Below are 22,549 nucleotides of genomic sequence, written 5' to 3' on the forward strand. Positions count from 1 at the left end.
ATGAATGTCTGCTTTCGATGTTGTTTGAGGCGAATCATGACGTCAGGACCAAGACAGTTTGCGCATCACGTTGTAAACAATCCACTTCTCATCACCAGGTATCAGTCGCTTCAAAAAAGGATCGTTTTCCTCACATTTAATGAGCATATTGCAGATGTTTATACGCGCCATCAAATGAACTTCAAGTTCATGTGGAACCCAAATATCGAGTTTGCTTACGTATCCCAGCGTCTTCAGGTAGTCGTGAATGCTTGAATGATGGCTGTTCAATGTTTCTGCAATCGTGTCATGTAACGGGTGTGACTCGATCAATGCCTTTATTTTGTCATCATCAACTTCGGTGGGCCTCCATGACCAAGGAGCGTCACTGAGATCAAAATCACCAGCACAGAATTTCATGAACCATCATTGGCACTGACGTCCTTGTAGAGCATTGTCACCGTAAACTTTATGCAACTTTTCACAAGCTTGATGTGGGTTCTTCCCTTTATGGAAGTAAAACTAAAATATGGCAAAAATGCATAGTTTGGTCTTCCATCTTCAACGTGTTGTAAAATGTCAAAAACTCAACCAAATCTCAATTTTTTTTTTAGAATGAAGCTAGAACTGTCAGCTGTCAAATGACATAGCAATAATATAGATGCGAATGACCCTAGTACTTCCAAACATGAACTCGTGCCATCTGTTGCAAACATGCGTCGTGACTTTTCCAACAACCCAATGATACCAAAGTGGCGGGAGCCTAGACTACCACATGCCGGAGTACCTGGGGGCGTTCCAGAAAGCATTCTCAGATGATGAAAACTTTTGCTAAGATTTTAAGATGGCTCCGCATAGTAAGTGAGGTGAAATGGATTCATTTTAGATATAGCAGAACCATGAGTATTTAGGACTTAAAAGCCTAGGTGGAGCCTTTGAGAGTATAACCCTGTCCCTTGATTTCCTTCCTCGCACTCAGAACTACCAGAAGGGTGCAGTAGAAAGCAGTGGGCCAGCGGTCTGGAAATAGCTTCTCATCTTAATTTGATTATGGAGCCTGAAACTCGGGGAAGCTTTGTTCTCTATCTGGTCCTATCTAATGAAAATCAAGTCACACCTGTTTCCAGGAGTTGTGAAAGTCCTATGAGCTAATTAAAAGTAATTTGAAAAGCAGCTAACCTTTGTATGACAGGGATGAAATGGTTTTTTTCAGGTCACTTGGGTGCATATTCTTGGGCAAGCTTCTTAACCTTTCTGATCCGAGGGCACCTCAACCCATATAAAACTGAACTAACTACATATTCTTTCAGACCCCCTAATGCTTTATCTTGGTAAGTGGCTCCTTCACTTTCCACATTTCCTGTACTTTACAACTAATTTAAACTAGTCATATTGCAGATGTTCAATAGCCATATGTGACAAGTGGCTGCCGTATTAACACAGCTTTAGCATGACATTAAAATGTCACAATCTTAAGGTAATACTTCTAAACCTAAGCAAGGTGCTTAGAGTCTAAGAATGCACAAGACTCCAATCTCTGCCTTCATAAAGCTTACAGTCTAGCATGGAGACAGATAATGAGCAATACACATGAGTCAAAAATGAATATGTTAGTAAAAATAGCTTGCGGTATTAATAGGGTGGTCAGAGTAAGCCTCATTTAGAAGGGGAAGTTCTGAGGAAAGAAAAACTTGAAGAATGGTAGAACAGGATGTATAAGGGATGAGTGTTGCAGAAAGGGAATAACTAGAGCGAAAACTGGTACATAGGTGTGCCTGACACATTCAAGGTAAGGCAGGACCAGACACTGACTAGAACAAAGTGAGTGAGAGGGAAAGTAATAGAAATAAGGTGGGACATATAATAGGCTTGATCTTGTACACCAAAGACGCTCAACCTCACTGCCCTTCGCAGTCACCCAGGGAGCTTTGAAAAATATGTCTGGGTTCGACTCCCTTCAGAACCTCTTCCAGGTTTCTGTTGCCCTCTGAATGTAAAATAATTGAATGGATGCATGAGTAGAAAGAATTGACACAGTAATGAATCTCCACCACAATCTTGGAGTACTGGTAATGCTCCTGGAAGGTGTACCTTCTTTACTGTGTGGTTTGGAGTAATCCCTGACATGGTGCTGCCAGTACCTCATTTGAGAAAGGTCAAGTGAGAAGTAAATGTATTCACAAATAAATGGTCCAGGGTTGCCTTGAGACTCCATTTACTCAACTATAAATCTGGGCCATTAGTGCAGAACTTGCAGTCTCGTGAAGATGACATGAAATAGAGTGCCTAAAACAGTGGGCACTCCATAAATAATGGCTATTGTAAAAATGTTTTAAAGTCAGGGATTCATGTTAGAAAATGGAGTTTTCAGAATATGAATGACAGAGTGGGTTGCAAAATAGAGTGAAGAGAGTAAAAGTTGTAAACACTGGAATCCGAGTGAAATGCAAGAAGGAACCGACAGGATGGTCTCCCTCTGAACATTTCCTGCCTTTCAGCACTCTCTTCCCTCTGCCTGCAGTACCTTTCAAGGTGAGCAGCCCTGGGCTGCAAAGATGATGACAGAAGGCTCCTGAACGCCCCACCTCCTATGGACACCCCAAATGGAGCAATTTCCTCTGAAATAAATCCAGAAACTAGCTAAGTGACTCCTACACGTTGGGAGAACAAGAAAATGCCCACATTAAAACAAGAAAGACTGAGTTGCTCCCACCATCAAGCTCACCCACCCCAGCATAGTGATACACAATTGGGAGGTAACTCACAACTCCTAGCTTCTCTCTGAAGAGTGAAGGAATTGGACCCCACATCTAGCAACCACAACTTTTAAGACTCTCACCCAAGGGATGGGGCCCCCAAAATACCTAATTACAAACCAGTGGGCATGTGCCTAGGAGACCCACAAGACTAGCAAACAAAAAAATCCTTAGGGGGCCGGCCGAGTGGCGCGATGGTTGAGAACTCGCTTGGGATGCCAGAGGGCCCCAGTTCGGATCCCACATATGAGGGCCAGTGACACTGCCCTCCACAGCTAAGATGCTGAACAACAGCTCAACCTGGAGCTGGGCTGCCATGAGTCGCCGGCGACGGCGTGGGCTGCAGTCCCTGTGGCAGTGGATTGCCATGGGCTACCGTGTGTGGCCAGCAGCCAGCGTGTGTGGCCAGCAGCCAGTGTGAGCGGCCAGCAGCCGCAGTGAGCGGCCGTCCAGAAGCCGGCGACTGATCTGCCTCGCCAGAGAAGAGCGCAATGATGGTGCCAACTTGGGCCAGTGAAGCAACGTCCTCCACAACTAGACTGAAGAACAAAACGACAGCAACTTGTCTGTTCCCCTTTCCCCAATTCCCCAGCACTGTTCCCATCCCCCAAATTTCCCAATAAAAATCTTAAAAAAAAAAAAAATCCTTAGGTGCACAAGCATTCACCATGGCTATCCCCCAAGGCTCAGTGCAAACGGAGCAGGCAAAATAGTCCATCTCCCAGTCTTTCCCTGAGTGGGGCCTATTTGCATGCTTTAAAAACTACTGCCTAAAGATCAGGCTTCTAAGTTAGCACTCATACAGGGGCTGACAGCGATCGTCCCCTGAGACCAGGGAAACCAGAAGACGCTTTCCAGCCCTCTCCCTCTAGCCGCCACCAAGTCACCAGCATCTCCCTGAAAAGAGTTCGTACACAAGTCTGGTGTCCCAGCTTTTGTGGTTGCTGCCTAAGGGAAGGGTCCCCAGATCACCTGACTGATAGCCAAGAGGGCTTGCATGCACAAGCCCAACAGAATGTAGTAAACAAATCTCGTAGGCATGCAAGTGTGCGTATGTAAAACACACACACACACACACACACACACACACACACACACACACACACACACACACCACCCTCACTGCTGTGGACCCAGGCCCAGATCAGAGGGAGCAGACACAATACCCATCTCCCAGTTTCCTCCCAGAAGGCCTAAATGCATGTATCTGCCCAGCTGCTCCCTGAGGGTCCAGCTACCAACAAGCCTGCATCTAGGTGCTGACTGTGCTCCTCCCTTTGGAACACTGCAGCATCCCCTCAACTACTGGGAACTGCTAAGAACAAAGAAAGCAGCTTGGACAGTCACAGAGGTTTAAGAGACGGCCAGGAGTATGGGCCAACCTTATTGATGAGGTTCTTCTCCTATGTGAGACCCCTCTGTGAAGACTGGTAGAGGCGGCTGTTTTCTGTAATGTACAGAAACCAACACAAAGAGTCAAAGAAATAGAAATAAGTTACAAACTAAAGAGCAAGATAAACTTCCAAAAACATCTTAGTTAAACATACATATGTGATTTATCTGACAGAGTTCAAAATTATATAAAATGCTCACTGAGGTCAGGGAAACAACGCATGAACAAAGTGAGAATTTCAATTAAGAGACAGAAAAGAAGTGCCCAACAGAAATTACAGAGCAGAAGACAATAACTGTACTGAAAAATTGAATAGAGGGGTTCAACAAAAAACAGTCTAGCAGAAGAAAGAATCAGCAAACTCAAATACAGGGCAGTGGAATTCATCTACTCAGAGGAGGGAAAAAAAAGTGAATATAGGTTAAGGGGCTTCTGGGACATCATCAAAAGAACCAATATACACATTACAGGGGTCCCAGAAAAAGGAGAGAGAAGGAGAAATGCTTGTTCAAAGAAATCATGACTGAAAACTGGCCTAACTGGGTCGCACAGGACTGTATGTGTTTCTAATACTTTAAAAGCTGCTTCTGGAGGGTCTGGCTTCCAATGAGCCTGAATCTAGGCGCTGAGTGAGATCCTCCCCTTTGGGACACTGACAGGCCTTGGAATATTCTCAACTACTGGGAGCCATTAAAAATAGGCTTCTCGGACAATTGCAAAGGTTTGAGAGAAAACAAAAAGCAAGGACAGGGTTAAACAGTAAGGTTCATCTCCTACAGGAGGCCACTCCTTCAAGACTAGGAGAGGTGTTTTTTTTTTCTTTTTTTTAGCTGAGCCATCCTGCCACCTGTTGGCAGCTCGGCGGCAGCTCAGTGGCAGCTCAGCTCGGGCTGGGAATTGAACCGCTGTTGCTCAGAGCTCAAACTCTTGAGCGAGCTCTTAACCAACTGAGCCACTCAGCCAGCCCTGAGAGGTGGCTTTTTTATCTAATGCATAGAAACCACCACAGAGAGTAAAGGAAAACGAAGAAGCACAGAAATAGGTATCAAATGAAAGAACAAGTTCAACCTCAGAAAAAAATCATTCATGAAATGAACATAGTGATTTCCCTGATAAAGAGTTCAAAATAACGGTCATAAAGATGTTTACTGAACTCAGGAGAATGGGTGAACATAGAACTTCAACAAAGGGAAAGAAAATATAAGAAAGTACAAAAAATAAGTCACAGAGCTGAATAACACAATCACTGAGCTGAAAAATACACTAGAGGGGTTAAATAACAGACTAGATGAAACAATAAAAAAGGATCAATGAATTTTAAGACAGGGTACCAAGTCAGAGCAGAAAAAAGGAAAAATAAATTAAGTGAAAATAGATTAAAGGACTTATAAAACAACACCAAGCAGACCAATCTTCACATTATAGGGGTCCCAGAAGGAGAAGAGGAAGAGAAAGGGGCCTAAAATTTATTTGAAAAAAAAAATGGTTGAAAACTTCCCTAACCTGTGGAAGGAAACAGAAATCAAAATCCAGAAAGCATAAAGAGTTCCAAATAAGAGGAACTAAAAAAGACCCACACCAAGACACAGTATAACTAAATGTCAAAAGTTAAAGACAAGAAGAGAATCTTAAAGCAGCAGGAGAAAAAGACCTTTTGTACATACAAGGGAACCTCCATAGGACTATCATTCGATTTTTCAGCAGAAAGTTTGCAAGCCAGAAAGGAGTGGAATGATATATTCAAAATACTGGAAAAAAAAATTCCAACCAAAAATATCTACTCGGTAAAGCTGTCATTCAGAATTGGAAAGATAAACTGTTTTCCAAACAAGCAAAAGTTACAGGGCTTCAAACCACTAAACAAACTTACAAGAAATGTTAAAGGAACTTTAAGCTGAAATAAAAGGGTGCTGATTAGTAAAAAGAAAACATAGGAAAGTATAAATCTCACTGGAAAAAGCACATATATAGTACAGGTGGTGGATTAATCACTCATAAAGCTAGTATGAAGGTTAAAGGACAAAAGTAAAATTAACTATAACTACAGTAATTCATTAAGGGATACGAAACAAAAAGATGTAAAATGTGACATTAAAAAAAACGTGGAGGGGGAGAGGAGATAAATGTAGAGCTTTAGGATGTACTCAAACTTAAGTTATCCACTTAAAATAGACTGTTATGAACATAAATTGTTATATGTAAGCCTCATGATAACCATGAAGCAAAAGCTATAGTAGATACACAAAAGATTAAGAGAAAGGAATCTAAGAATACCACTAAAGAAAGCCATTAAACCACAAAGGAAAAGAGCAAGAAAAAAAAGAAAGAAACAGAGGAACTACAAATCAGCCAGAAAACAATCAACAAAGTGGCAAAAGTACATAACAATAAAAAATGTATTCAAATGCAAATGGACTAAATTCTCTAATAAAAAGACAGATTGGCTAAATGGATTAAACACACACACACACACACACACACACACACACACACACACACACACACACACACACACACACACACACGGCTGGCCGAGTGGTGCATTGGTTAAGAGCTGGCTTGGGATACCAGAGGTCCCTGGTTCGGATCCCACATATGAGGGCCAGTCACACTGCCCTCTACTGCTAAGATGCTGAACAACAGCTCAACCTGAAGTCACCAGCAACGGTGTAGGCTGTAGCCCCTGCTGCGGTGGGTTGCCGTGGGCCACCGTGTGTAGCCAGCAGCCGCTGTGAGCAGCCGGCCGTCCAGAAGCCGGCGACTGATCTGCCTCGCCCCGGAAGAGCGCAATGATGGTGCCAACTTGGGCCAGTGAAGCAACGTTCTCCACAACTAGACTGAANTGAAGAACAAAAGGACAGCAACTTGTCTGTTCCCCTTCCCCCAATTCCCCAGCGCTGTTCCCATCCCCCAATTCCCCAATAAAAATCTTTAAAACACACACACACACACACACACACACACACACACACACACACACAAGACCTATCTATATGCTGCCAACAACACTCATTTCAGATGTAAGGACATACAAAGATTCAAAGTGAAGATATGGGAAAAGATATTCCCTTCAAAAGGAAACCAAAAGAAAGCTTGAGTAGCTATATTTACATCAGACAAAATAGACTTTAAAATAAACACTGTAGTAAGAGACAAAGAAGAACATTATATGATGATAAAGAGGTCACTCAAACAAGAGGATATAACATTTGTAAATATTTATGCACCCAAGATAGGAGCACTAAATATACAAGGCAAATCAATTACAAAAATAAAACTGGAAAATTCACAAATATATGGAGATTAAATAACATTCTGCTGAACAATCAATGGGTCAAAGAAGAAATCAAAAGAGAAATAAAAAATATCTCCAGATATATAAAAATGAAAATAAAACAGACCAAAGTTTATGGAATGCAGTAAAGCAGTTTTCTAAGAGGAAAATTCATAGTGATAAATGCCTACATCAAGAAACAAGAAAAATCTCAAAACAACCTTATGGTATACCCCAAGGAGCCAGAAAAAGAAGACTAAATGAAGCCCAAAGTTAGCAGGAAGAAGGAAATAAATGAAATAGAGACTAAAAGGACATGACAGTAAGAACTGTTTCTCTGAAAAGATACATAGAATTGACAGATCTTTAGCAACACTCACCAAGGCAAAAAGAGAGAGGATTCAAATAAATAAAATCAGAAATGAAAGAGGAGGTATTATAACTTAAACCAGAAATACACAGGATCATAAAAGACTACTATGAATAATTATATACAAACAAATTTGACAATCTAGAAAAATATATAAATTCCTAGAAATATACAACCTACCAATATGGAATCATGAAGAAATAGAATCTGAATAGGTCTACTACTGGTAAGAAGATTGAATCAGTAATCCAAAGCTATCCAAAAACAAAAGCCCAACACCAGATGACTTCACTGGTGAATTCTACCAAAGATTTAAAGAAAAATTAATGCCAGCTCTTTTCGAACTCTTCCATATGATAGAGGATGATGGATTCCTATGAGAGTATTGGAAGTCATAGCCATATCAATCCAACAAAAAAAGAAATAAAGGCATACAAACTGGAGCGAGAGGAGTACAAGATTCATTATTGGCAGATGACATGATTCTATATAGAGAGAACGTTAAAGACCACCAAAAAACTATTGAAAATTTAAAATTAATTCAGTAAAGTAGCAGGATACAAAATTAATATTGAGAAATCAGTTGCATTTTTATACACCATACTGAACTATATAAGAAGGAGAAATTAGAAAAATAATCCTATTTACAATTGCATAAAAAAATAGTAAAATACCTAGGAATAAATTCAACCAAGGAGGTAAAAGACCTAAAATAGGTCTTTGACATTAAAGAAGGAAACTGAACAAGATACACATAAATGGAAGGATATGCTCATGGATAGGAAGAATTAACATTGTTAAAATGTCCATACTACCAGAAGTAATCTACAGATTCAATGTAATCCCTATCAAAATACCAATCGTATTTTTCACAGAACTAGAAAAAAATAATCCTAAAATTCATATGGAATCACAAAAGACCCCGAATAGCCAGAACAATCTTGAGAAAAAAGAACCAAGTTGGAGGTATCACGCTACCTGATATCAAACTATACAAGGCTATAGTAATCAAAATATCATGGTACTGACATTAAAAAACAGACACACAGATCAATGGAACAAAAGAGAGAGCCCAGAAATAAATCCATGCCTATATGGTCAATTAATCTGTGATATAGGAGGCAAAAATATACTGTGGGGTAAAGACAGCCTCTTTAATAAACGGTGTTGAGCTCGTCAAAGATTGAGCCCATTCACCTCAGGTTTGGGGCTTCTACTGAGCCAAGTGTGATAACTATAAGGAAAGCAATTTTGTGTCACTAAAACAAGGCTTTCCTGGGCTCTTTTTCTCAGTCACTGCTTCAGACATCACATCCTGGCGGCTTCCTCTTTAAAGAACACCATCTTTATTTTCCCCAAGGATTCCCCAGGCCCACAGGGATAATTCTTACTGGACTTGTAGCTTCAGGTAACGCCCTGTTAATATCTTGTGTGACAACCATTGTATAAGCACCGGATATGCATATCACCTAATGGAAACCTCTGTGCAGAAGCAAGGCTAGACAAATTGAAACCTAGAGACCAGAGTCTTACCTCACATCTCCCCAAGCCAAACAATGCTGTGGTTCTCAGATGCTGTGAATACAAGAGTCCTGCGGGAGGCTGTGAAGGTGTAGGCTTGAAATTTGGCCCAGAAATCTGCATTTTAACAAGCATTCCCGTGGTTCCGAGGCAGGCAAGGAACCACCTGACGTTTTCAGGTACCACAGTTTCGCCTTATCCTTGGAGATGCCATTTTGAACACTTGCCAGCACCTGGAGCCCTGACTGGTGACAGGAAAAGCCCTTCCGGATCAGCTATTATTTATGCTCTATGACTAATTAGCTCTCTATTGGCCAACAGCTGTTTCGTGGGAGATTCTCATACATTTCAGGGATGGAAGGGAGCTCTCCAAGTGGAGCAAACTGGTCCAGTGTTATTTCCAGAGGGCGCCTGGCCAAAGGGGTTCTCATTTTCTATTCTAATTACCCCAGTTGCTGACAGTTTTCTCCATGCTAGAAAATGCGCCAGGGAGCCAATGGACAGGTGCTAATTATTTAGACCCATAACAATAATCAACACACCCATGGATTCTCTTTATCGAGTAAGTTAGGACTGGTGGTTGAAGGCATGGGGTGAGAGTAAGCGAAAGGTAGGTTTCTGTATCAGCTCCGCCTCTAACCAGAAACCTGGGTGGACTGCGTTCCCTACATCTTGGTTCCGTCATGCAAACCTCAGGAGGCTCTGGTGCCGGTTAAATAATATAATGCAAGCAAAGCACTGAACACAGTGTCTGGCCCGTGGTAATGGCTCTATAGCTATTAGTTGTGACTCAGGCCACAAATATTTGAGTGCTTTACCCCATGCCAGGCGTGATTGATTCTAGCTGCCCGGTGTACTGACATGAACAGAACAGACATGGTTCCTGCTCTGATAGAGCAAGGAGCCTCACAAGTTCAAGGGAAACAGGGCAGCTTCTCCAAAGAAATCAACCCTCCTTTGATGCCTCCACAGAAATCATTCTGCCTATCTTCTCTGTTTCCACAATATTTTATTTTACCTCTTTTATGAAACTCATCAAAATATGCTGGTATGTATCCGCTTATTTGTCCTTCTTTTGACAACTTTGACTAGAAACTTTTGGAGAACTTGTCTGTAATTCCAGAACTTCTTAGTCCAGTAAGTGACCCTGGCTTGGGGTGTGGTAATTTTTATGGTATTAAACATCACCCATGGCACAGGATGAAAATAAACTAACTCATCAAGCCAGTGTCTGTAGATATTGGTCTTCAGAGTGGAATATGAACTCTGATGGTTTTTAATGGCTCATTGTTTTGCCTTAAGAAAGAAGGAAGGGAGAAAAACTAACTAGGAAGGGAGGGAGAATAATTGATCTGCCAGCTTCCGTTTCCCAGGGCCAAAGATTTGCTCCATGGGACATTAACTATCCATCCCTTCTGGGAACACCACCCAGATCTCCTGCGTCACCTGCTATGAAGAAACCCCAAGGCTGGAGGCTGGAGGCTGTGGTGGGTTTGCTCTTTAAAATTAGGTGGGGTTGTTCGGAGCCCGCCTAGCAGAGGTGGCTGGATCAGAACAAATATTGAAAGGCCCCAGATTTAGGTAATAATACATTGACCAGTTTGGAAGAGAGGCCCTCAGAGTTTAAATAAGTGGTAAACTGTAGGGGAATAGTTGATTTCGGATTCCAAATCACCACAATAATTCTTGGTATAGAGCTTTGCTTTCCAGGAAACCACCTTCTTCATGCTGTTTGAAAGGTAATAGCAGCTAGTAACCCTGAGTGTCATTGCTAAGTTCCAATGCGTTTAGATGGGCTCTGCTGAAATAACAGACTGCCATATTTCCTTGATTACAGCAGTTGCAGATGAAACATTATCCCCTACTTTACAAAGCCCCAACATGATAAGCACATACATTTCAATCTGGCATGCACCACAAATGCAGTTAAAGTGATAACACGCCTTCCTCAGGAAGGAGAGATACCATATTCGATGAAGACAATGTAGACCTTAATCTGAAAGTCAATTTCAGCAAGGTAAGAGGATACCACATAGTTAAGGTTGATATATTGGGCTAATTATTGCAAGTGTTAGAAACTTAAAAGTTTGGGAGGATTTCAGTACTTCAGGCTTTTCTTGATGAGACCCTGGGGCAGAAACAATTTCCCCCAATTTTTTTGAAACTTTGTCACAGCCCATGGCTTCTATAAACATACTCTAAAGGATAAGACTAATAAAGAGGGCGATTTTCAATTGGATAAATATTTATTAAACACCAGACACTATGCTAGCTGCTAAAAGCATATGAAAACATAATCCTTGCAATTATACCTTCCAAGGTTTCAAGGAAGCGGTGAGTGGCATTTGAACTAGACCTGGAAGAACGAGTGGGGTTTCATTCCACAGGTGGAGTACAGAAGATAGGAGCAAAGGGTGTTCCAGGAAGAAAGACCAGCACAGCACAGACGAAGGTATAATTGTAAAAAGGTGCGGGGTTGATTAGGCAGCCTGAATATAAGGAAGCAAAGCTAAGATAGCAGGCAGATGGGATTCACTCAGCCTGAGCAATCCTGCCAGACTTCCTACAGGCTCTAGGCTTAAGGACCACCTAGCATTTTCCTTCGGCATTGTCTCCTCTATATTCCTATGCCCACCAACAAATATGGCCTCCCCACAGCCTCTTCGGGGTTCTGCTTTTAATGAGGTCATGTGGGATCTTCACACCTCAGCAAAGCACACAGAGGGTAGAAAGCTGGAAAGCATTGCCAAACGAAAGCCAGTCTGCTTGCTGACTAGCGTAATGTTTACACGTCCTTCTGGCTCCAGCTGTTTACGTATGAGCTTTAATGCCAGGAAAACTGAGCTGACCCAGCATGCCTCCCACGTCTCACGCCCTGAGAGCCTAGATATGTAGGAAGAATGCTGAGCCCTGGAAAATCGTTTAGAAGAAAGAGCTGGAGACTTTCAATGTCTTCAGACTTCTCCCTGGGTTGCTGACAGAAGCATTCATGGCCAGGAGTATTAGCAAAAGGGGTAACCAAGGGCAGTGGTTGAGGGCAACTGCCTCAGCAGTTAGTTTCCTGGAATCTTTTGTCAATGGCTCTTATCTTGATCCTGAGCCAAAGCTCAGGGTAGAATGCTTTCATAATAGCCCAAATGTGACAGATGGTTAAGAACTTAGGCACAGTCACTTTTGCTCTTAGGAGGATCACAAAATCATAATAATAATAATATAATAATAATAATAACAACAGCAATAATAGTACAATTTATTGTTCACTTAATAATAACAATATATTTATCATGGGTAGAATTTGCATTAACACTTTCTATGGGCCAGGCTCTACATTAAGCACATCACATGGATTATTGCACTTAATCCTCCCAACATCTCTGAGATAAATTCTATTATTATTATTATTAATAACCTCATCAACAGATGTGTAAACTGAGTATGGAATAGACTATAATGGTCAGTGAAGATTCCATTTTTTCTTCTACATTTTATGGCTCTACTTACTGTGGTTAGATGGGGCCATGTGACTAACTCTGGCCAATGGGCTTTAAGCAGAAATGAAACAGTAGAAAGCCCATATGCACTTCTCCCTCCATCCCTCTCTTCCCTGGAGCTCAAGTGATGAAGGAGGGTAGGAATGCCATGGAACTACTAGCTGATAGAGCCTTTATCAAGCTGGTCCCTGAGTGGATATTAGCTCCAAGGCCTTCTAAACCTGGGATAAATATTAACAGGAGCAAGGGATAATAAACCTTTGTTGTGTTGAGATTTCAACGTTAATGTATTACTGCTGCATCATCTAACCTATCCTGATAATACACTGTGGTCCGAGGAATTTTAGTCCATTGCCCTAAATAATAGATCTAGTTAAGTGATTGAGTTGTAATGAGAACCAAAATCTCCTGGTTCCCAGGCAAGTCTTCCTACTACACAAATTGAACTCAGGCTGTGATGAGGGCCATAGTTTCTCTAGCACCATTCACCATGTGTGTGGGAATGATTCCAAAAACCTCTCCATAACAGACCCAGTCCATATGGGATGTCTGTTAATGGCAGCTAATAGGTTAGCTCTGACAGGGCAAGCTGGTTAGAAGCAGATACAAAGACAAAATTCTCAAGCAGACCCTGCATGTGACGAAGCTGAAATATCACTAAAACCAGAGTACAAGCAGAGGGATTGCTAAACAGCCTCACAAGGTGACATAATTCACCAAAGCCCAAGGTCTGGCCCTCAGGCTTACCCATTTGGTCAGCAAACCCAAAGCAGATTCATTGCTTTGGGTCCACAAAAGACTTAAACCAGAAATTCCATTTGTTCCAGAAATCCAATTTGTTCATTTGTAATAAGAAATATAACTGTCACATGACTCAAATAATTTTGTTGGCCTAATTAATGCATTCTCACAGTTGACACAATTGATCACTCATTCCTCTTAAAAATATATTCTTGACCTGGCTTCAGGGATATCTTACTCTCTCCCGACTGGTTTTTTTTCCAACTCACTAGAAGCTCATTCTTATATTTCTTTGCGATTCCTCATCATCTTCCTGTTATTAATGCTGAAATGCCCCCCAAGCCTCAGTCCTTGAACTTCTCTTTTCTATCTGCACATTCCCTTGGTAATTTCTTCCAGTCTCATGGCTTTAAATAGCATCCACATGTGAGGACTCTCAACTCTCTATCTCCAGCTGTGATTTTAATCTTGAACTCTTGGCTGCTGGTTTGATATCTCCACTTGGGATATCTATTAGACCTCTCAAATTGAACATGTCCGGAGATGACCTCCTGATCTTCACCCACAAACAAGCTCCTCTTGCAACTTCATCATCATTGTTAATGGAACTCCATCCTATGAGGTGCCTAAAGCCACAACCTTGGAATCATCCCTTATCCCTCAATTCCCCTCACACACCTCACTTCATACATTCCAACAAATGCTGCTGTTCTTGTCTTCACAACATAGCCAGAATTCAAGCACTTTCTACCACTTTTTATTGCTACTCTCCATGTCACTGTCATCTCTGTCCCCGGATCACTGCAACAGCCTCCCAACTAGTTCCTCATCCCTGTTAGCCTACTCCCTCCCTCAAACTCTGTGCAACACAGAAGTCAGAGTGATCATGTTAGAACCTTTGTCAGATCACATCCCATCTCTGTTAAAAACCTTCCAATGGTTTCCCATCTCACTTTGAGTAAATGCCAGTGATTATAATGACTATGAGGTGCCATGCAACTTCACTCTCCCCAGCCCCCATTACCTCTCTGATCACATTTCTCACTTCCTTTCCTCTTGCTCACTCCAGTCACTCTGGCCTTCTCATTATACCTGGAACAAGCCAGGCCCACCCCACCTCAGGAATATTATATTGGCTACTTCCTTTGCTTGGAAGTCTTCCTGCGGATGCCCACATGGCTCTCTCCCTCCCCCTTTTTAAGCCGTTGTTTAAATGTGACCTTTTTTTTTTTAAAGATTTTCATTGGGGAATTGGGGAGATGGGAACAGCGCTGGGGAATTGGGGGAAGGGGAACAGACAAGTTGCTGTCCTTTTGTTCTGCAGTCTAGTTGTGGAGGACATTGCTTCACTGGCCCAAGTTGGCACCATGATTGTGCTCTTCCCGGGTGAGGCAGATCAGTCGCCAGCTTCTGGACGGCCGCTCACTGCGGCTGCTGGCCGCTCACATTGGCTGCGGGCTGCTCACAGTAGCCCATGGCAACCCACTGCCACAGGGGCTGCAGCCTACGCCATCGCAGGCAACTCACAGCAGCCCAGCTCTAGGTTGAACTGTTGTTCAGCATCTTAGCTGTGGAGGGCAGTGTCACTGGCCCTCATATGTGGGATCCGAACCGGGGCCCTCTGGCGTCCCAAGCCAGCTCTTAATGATCGCGCCACTCGGCCGGCCCTAAATGTGACCTTCTTGAGGAGGCCTTGCCTGACGACCCTCCCAGAAATTGAAATGCCGTCATCACTTCCTATCTCCCTTCTCTGCTTTATTATTCTTCGTAGCATTTACCCACAAAGTCATATGTATTGTGTATGTATGTGGGCATGCTAGAATGACTGTCAGCTTCTTGAAGACTGGGGTTTTCGTTTTATTTATTCACCTCTGTATCTCCAAGACCAAAACAAATAACCCTGAAACATAGTAGATATTTGCTATTTCTCCTGAATGAATGGTTATTCTACAGCAGATATATGTACTGAACTCTGTTCAGAAAGTTGTTTGGTGAGCATGGATTTGAGCAAGGGACAGTATCTGATGAGCCAAATACTTTAATGATGCCATCTTAGAACAAGGATGTACCTACTGGTCACAGGGACCAGAGTGTCCCAGAGGTCATGGCCACTGATTCTCCACAGCCAAAATCAGCTTTTTCCACCTCTCTGGCTAATGTAATTCTCCTGAAAAACTGATTTTTTGTTAACTTATTATTGTCACCAATTAGGTGATAACCAAAGCTGGCTTTGGTCCAGAAACCATTCTGCCAGTTTCTATGGTCACATTGCATCCTTCCTGTGCTGATTACATAACTTAACTCTCAAAGAACAGCTCTACTTGAAATTCCCTGTTTCAAAGTTCTTGAGAGCACTGCTCCTTGGTGAGGCAGGGAGAACTTGTGCTCTTGTCTTTCTTTCGCCGAGGCTCCATTCAACTGAAATGATCTCTTCCTTATGATGTCATCTGGCAAAGCTGGTGATGGGTGTTCATGTAAGTGAGCTGGCACCCTGGTGTGACATCATTTTATCATTGCAGTCAAAGAGACGTTTGTACAAATTTCAACCAGATTGGCATCCATCCTGCAGTCTGATTCTCTCCTATCCCTCTATGCTTTCCTGAGGTGGGAAATAAAACCGACCAATGATAATGGGGAAATTCCACCTCCTTCACACACACACACACACACACACACACACACACACACACACACACTTATACAGATCAGTTTCAGCCTTTAGCACTGGTCAATACTACTGGTCAAACCCTTGACTAGTGCTTGTATTTTTAATGACTAATTCAAAAAACTTTCCCCAAACTCTCCATTCACAATCACCCATCTCTCCTTCCCTGCGCTTAGCAGCTAACTCGCTACATACTTGTAAGAGGAAATTGAAGCCCTGAGCCTCACTACACCTCAACAACTACCATTTGCCTATAAACTTTCCTCCACCCACATCCATCCTTAACTCATTTCCTTCAGCCTCAGAAGAGGTTCCCTACTAAGTAATACTAAGTGTAATCACCTTCTATATCCTTCTGCTCCCTCTAAGTCCTTAATCCTCAATTATCCTGCCTTTTCTTTTTTCCTGTGTTCATCCATTCTCTCTCTCTCTCTCTCTCTCTCTCTCTCTCTCTCTCTCTCTCTCTCTCTCTCTCTCTCAAAATACCATAATTAGATCATTTTTTCTTGACTTTTGGGGAAAAATAGGTTAAAGAAAAATTCAGCTGGGGCCATATCAAGAGGAAAATATTTTGGCAATTTTGCAGGAAAACAAATTTATATATATCTATATCTATAGATATAGATATAGATAGATATCAGTGCTTATACTTTTTTCTTTCTTTCTTTCTTTTTTTTTTTTGCCTCCTTAACATCCTTTTTTTCAGAGAACTACTCTTCTCTCATTTGATGGTCCTTGTAGGGTTGTCAGTTTTAGTGCCATATCCTAGTCCCTTCTGCCCCCCATTCATGACTCAGGCCTGGCTAAGACTCAGAGAGGCTGGTCCGGAAGAGAACACATGACCAATCAGAACCAATCAGACACCTTCCCTGGGAGTGATATGTGGATCTGGGTTTGGGGGCAGGGAGATGAAGCCCTTTGTCTGCTGGAGGATATGAATCTGGAACTGAAGGTAAGTAGCCATATTTCCCAGCACATAAGGAATGCCAATCTGCAGAATGAAACTAATCAGGGAAAAAGTGGAGAAAAGCGAGGCATTGACCCACTGGCATTGAATTCTGGTTCTAGTTTGTGAGGTCCTGATTCCTGCAATAATTCATTCCATTCTGCTTCACCCCAATATCTTTTTTTGATAAGTGATTCAACAAGTTCCCTTTTTCTTCAGCTAACTTGAGATGAGTTTCCATCATTTGCAGCCAAAAACTCTGACTGGTTTGAAACCCTGTAATAACTATTAAATAAACCCATCTTCTCATTCTATCCCAATTGCCGTCTTCAGCTGTCAACTCTTGAAATGCTTCAAAACTTCACCAGAGAAAGTGCTGTCATGAAGGGACATAGAGGAGGGAGGGAAAGGAGTCTAAAGAAAATGAATGGACCACTGGGATGAGGAAACTGATAGGATGAAAAATTACCACTCAGAATGGCCTGACAGGAGAAAAATGAGACAGATAAATGGGAGGCTTTTGGCAGCCAAGAAAGTAAACGAAAGGATAAGAAAGATGACACAGAATACTAAGAACAAACGCTCACAGGAGTAAGAACTCAGAACAGTGGCTTTGGGGCTGTCCATGGGTGTCTTGTGGAAAAATATACTTAGGATCATCATGAGAAAGAAAACAGAAAGGAAAGAGTGAGGAGTAAGCAATCACACGGCACATTAAAATGAAAAATGAGTTGTGAGGCGAATCACTTCTTGATAGAAGCGTAGCCCTGTTACTTTTAAATTTTGGTATTCTATCAAAAATCTATTAAGACAATACAGGCTTGTCCTCCCAAGAAGCTATATATTATACACAGGTCTCCCAAAGGATCATATTGTGAAGGCAATTCTAGGGCAATTATGATCCAACTTTCTGTTCTCTTTGGCGTATAACTAAATTCCTTTTCAAGTTGCCTATCTTGTTTTCTAACAACACCCTAAATATTTTTCTCCCCAACTTTTACATTTGTTTCACAGTGTTTCCCAGAATCTCTGTATCCTCATACTCATCAAGCAACAAGGTCCAGTCCAAATGTTTACTTAAGAAACCCAACATCCTTATTCCTACCCAGAACCACTTCCATTGTGATGCACAGATAATGTAAATACTCTCCCAAACTTAGTTTCAGTATCTGTACTATTATCTATGTAATCCGTTTACAATGTTTTAATTGTAGAGGAAGGGGCTTTTCAGAGGCTAAGGGAAGCATGACTTATAGCAGTTATCAACATTCCCTGATCAAATAGAAGTACACAATCTCTGCTTATACTATTGAATTCATTTGAATGCGAAATAAAACCATAGATGCAAAATTGCTTTAAAAATAAATCCAAAATGAAATGAGTCATAATTAATGAACGGAAGGTATTTCCTAGCTTTATTTGTTCATTCAGTAAAGTTTGTCTCCCAGTGATGTGGAAGTGTTTCATGACTAGTGACCTGTTAGATTTATGGCACAGTGGTCCCACCTCATCTGTTCACAGGAAGTAAACCCTGACATCACAGAGTGTCCAGCACACCTTCCCCAGCCCAGGAGGCTCTTTATGGCTATTCCCGGCAGGTGCCTCCAGCATCCGGAGCCAGGCCCCTCCGAGACTACTCTCCTCCCATTAACCCCATCCCACTCACTGGCTCCAGCCTCAGGAGACCTACCCTGGACAAGATATTTATTCAATAAAATAGAGATATTAATGTTAAGAAAAAAAATGTTATGGGAACCAATGTAGGAATGCAGATCAACTTAGGGCCCAAGGGAGAAAGGAGAGGAAAACCTAGAAAACAGAAAAGTTTCACAGAGCTGCTGAAAAACATAGATTTGAGAATCAGAAAATCAGATTCAAATTCCTAGGTCTGCTGCTTATGTGCTCTATGGCCTTGTACATGATAGTTGCTCAATAAATAGTGGTTGAATAAACCAAGTTAATTAAATTTTCAGAGCTTCAATTCCTCATATGCAAAATATGGAAGAAAATATCTGCTTCAGAGGGTTATTGTAAAGATTAAATAAGGTAATGCATAGAAAATGAATAGGGGAGTGTCTGACAGAATTAGTGCTCAATAAAGAGTATCTATTACTACTACTACTACGATTATTAGTATCCTAAAAATGATGGCAGAAAACATATCCCTGATTCTCTTAAATAGTTGGCCCAGATGGCAAGGTATTCAACATGATAATGGATTTATTTTATATAAAGAGGTAGCAAATAAATTACAAGAAAGTCCCAATTTTTCTTTTTTTTTCCCTAAAGATTTTATGGGGGAATTGGGGGAGGGGAACAGCGTTGGGGAATCGGGGGAAGGGAGACAGACAAGTTGCTGTCGTTTTGTTCTTCAGTCTACTTGTGGAGGACGTCACTTCACTGGCCTATGTTGGTATTATCATTGCGCTTTTCCCGGGTGAGGCAGTCACTTGCCAGGCCGCTGCTCTCGGTGGCTCACGGCAGCTCACGAAAGCGCAGGCCCGCTGCCGGCCAGCCCCACTGCAGCCTATGCCGACGTCTACAACTCACCACAGCCCAGCTCCAGGTGGAGCTGTTGTTCACCATCTTAGCTGTAGAGAGCACAGCATCATTGGCCCTAATGTGGGATCTGAACTGGGGCCCTGCTGCTCAGAGCTGGCGTCCCAAGCCAACTCCTAACCAATGTGCCACTCGGCCTTCCGAATTTTTCATTTTTGCCTTGGTGTAATAAAAAAAAAAGAAAAAAAATCATTAACCCAACCTAGGCTGTCATGATCTTGTTTTAAAAATTCTCAGGAAAAATAAAAATGCTAATTGTATGAAATGAAGTTCACAGTGAGAGAACAATATCCAGGACTCAGGAAACCAATGTTTAAGCTCTGATTTTATCTCTAACTCTCATTCTACACTTTGGTTTTTCAGTTGAAGACACCAGAAGCAGGAAACGAAAGTGGCTTCTCAAAAATGCTGAATGATTCCTAGGTGCCTTTCAGTGTCAGTCAGGACAGGGCTCTATGAATTAGCCACCAGGAGATAAGAATCAGCACTGATAGGGTCTTGTGATACTTTTCTAGTTGCTGACTAGATAGGATAAAATTGGTCAATCAACTGATAGTTCACTTACTACAATTTCCAAATGGGCCATTTCCACCTGGCTGTCTTGGGCTATTGATCAGTTTCTGGCTTACCTGGGTTTCCTAGCATTGTTTGTTGAAAGTGGAGTCTGCTGTCCATAAGAGGACCTCACAAAGAAGCGCTATGAGATTTAAATCACAGGTTTCCTGATCAGAATAATCTGGGGAATTATAAAAATTAAAGACTCCTGGGGGCAACTCCTGACAATTCTGACAGTGGCTCCATACTGCAGCCCAGAGTCATGTGTGTTTTCAAAGCTTCCCAAATGTTTACAATGAGCACCCAGATTTGGGAGCAATTGTCTCCAAAAGGAATCACCAACTCATATTCCTACAGAACGCAGGTAAATAAGGCTGAAAATAAAGTTTTCTAGGTCCACATTTCACTTTCCCATTTTTAAGAGAGAAGTGAGTTTAAGAATTGTTTTCCGGGGCCGGCCGAGTGGCACATTGGTTGAGAGTTGGCTTGGGACGCCAGCTCTGAGCAGCAGGACCCCAGTTCGGATCCCACATGAGGGCCAGTGACACTGCCCTCCACAGCTAAGATGCTGAACAACAGCTCGACATGGGGTTGGGCTGTCCTGAGTCACCGGCTACGGCATAGACTGCAGCCCCTGCTGCAGTGGGCTGCCGTGAGCTACTGTGAGTGGCTAGCAGCCAGCGTGAGCAGCCGACAGCTGGCGTGAGCAGCTGTGAGCCGCCATGAGTGGCTGTCCAATGGCTGGTGAGTGACTTCCTCACCCTGGAAAAGCGCAATGATAATACCAACATGGGTCAGTGAAGCAACGTCCTCCACAACTAGACTGAAGAACAAAAGGACAGCAACTTGTCTGTTCGCCTTCCCCAATTCTCCAATGCTGTTCCTCTCACCCCAATTCCCCAATAAAAAGTCTGAAAGAAAAAAAAAAGAATTGTTTTCCTTTCCTCTCTTAAATCCACTGTAAGAAAAAACAGGACAAAGAGAATAATAAATGATAACTGACGCTCAGCTTTAATGCTGGGGAGCAATAAGGAGTGGTGGGGACTGCAGCAACCTGGATAGTTCACACGCCATCCACAAGAAGTACCACTACTGAGCTCTAGCAAATTGTAACCCTGCAGTAGTGAATGCTCTAGGTCACCAGACCTATTAGTTCATCCAAAATGGGAAAAAGTCGGGAATCTGGATTTTGATGTGAAATTTATAAGTTTCTAAATGTTAGGCACTCATATGAATTATTTTAAAACATTATATTCAGAACATAAAAGCCAACAAGCCACACATTTGAGGTATCTCATCTGTGTTTTCACATTCACCTCTTCTTATAGCAGGAAGTACAAGGCAGTGAAACTGGCTTTGCCTGTGGAGGCAGGAGCCCTGGGTTAGCTCCCAGTTCTAGCGCCTTCCAGAGCTAGTTTTGAATCTTTCTGGGCTCAGATATCTCATTTGTCAAATGAGAGCAAGAAAACTTGATGTACACAATGGCTCTGAGGATAAGTGAAAACATAACTAAGAAAGCACTTCATAAACTATAAAATATTAGTTCTCATTACCACCGTTAAAACAGAAAACAGAACTGCAACCAGTAAAATAGTCTCAGGTAACAGATGCTGAAAAGTTTTGTCTTCGGGTTGATCTGAGAGAAAGGAGAGTTCTGGGTCAGAGAGCTTTGTGTTAAAAAATATGACAAGATCAGAGACTTGAACTCAGCATGGATTTTGCTTTTGGCTTGATTTTGTTTCCATTCTTTTTTGTCAAATGGTGAAAGCTGATAGCGTCTCTCCACGGGGGCCTGCAAAGCTTGGATGCTGGAATCCTCCAGTCTGCTGGCATCCTCACCTGCCACAGCTGGAGGGAATGTGGACAGAGAAGAAGGGGTATTGGGAGGACAGAAGCAGAGTTCGAGGCAAGAGAGGGGCTACAGGCCCTGTGCCCTGAATAGAACATTCAAAGACAGAGGACGGCATGGGTGCTGATTAAACGAGAGAGGAGGCCCTAAGCCCAGAATGTCAGATTTCAAGCTATTTCACTGATGTGGAAAGTCATCTTGGCAGCTGCTCGTAAGGAAAGAAGAGATGCAAATCTGTCATCAGCTAAGCCTTGCAGAGAAGTTTCAGGCCCCCAAGCCTAGTAAGCACTGCTCCTGGTGGAAGCTGTCAAGTCAGAAGGATAAAGTACTGGGCTCCTGCAGTTTATTGAGCCTGAAATGAATGTAGAAGGTCAGATTCTGTCAGCGTTAAGTTATATCTTCAAATCTTCCAGCTGAGGAGGGGCTGGAAATGAAAAGTGAGGAACTGGC

The sequence above is a fragment of the Hipposideros armiger genome, unplaced genomic scaffold (genome assembly GCF_001890085.2).
Source record: "Hipposideros armiger isolate ML-2016 unplaced genomic scaffold, ASM189008v1 scaffold_65, whole genome shotgun sequence".
Classification (NCBI taxonomy): Eukaryota; Metazoa; Chordata; class Mammalia; order Chiroptera; family Hipposideridae; genus Hipposideros; species Hipposideros armiger.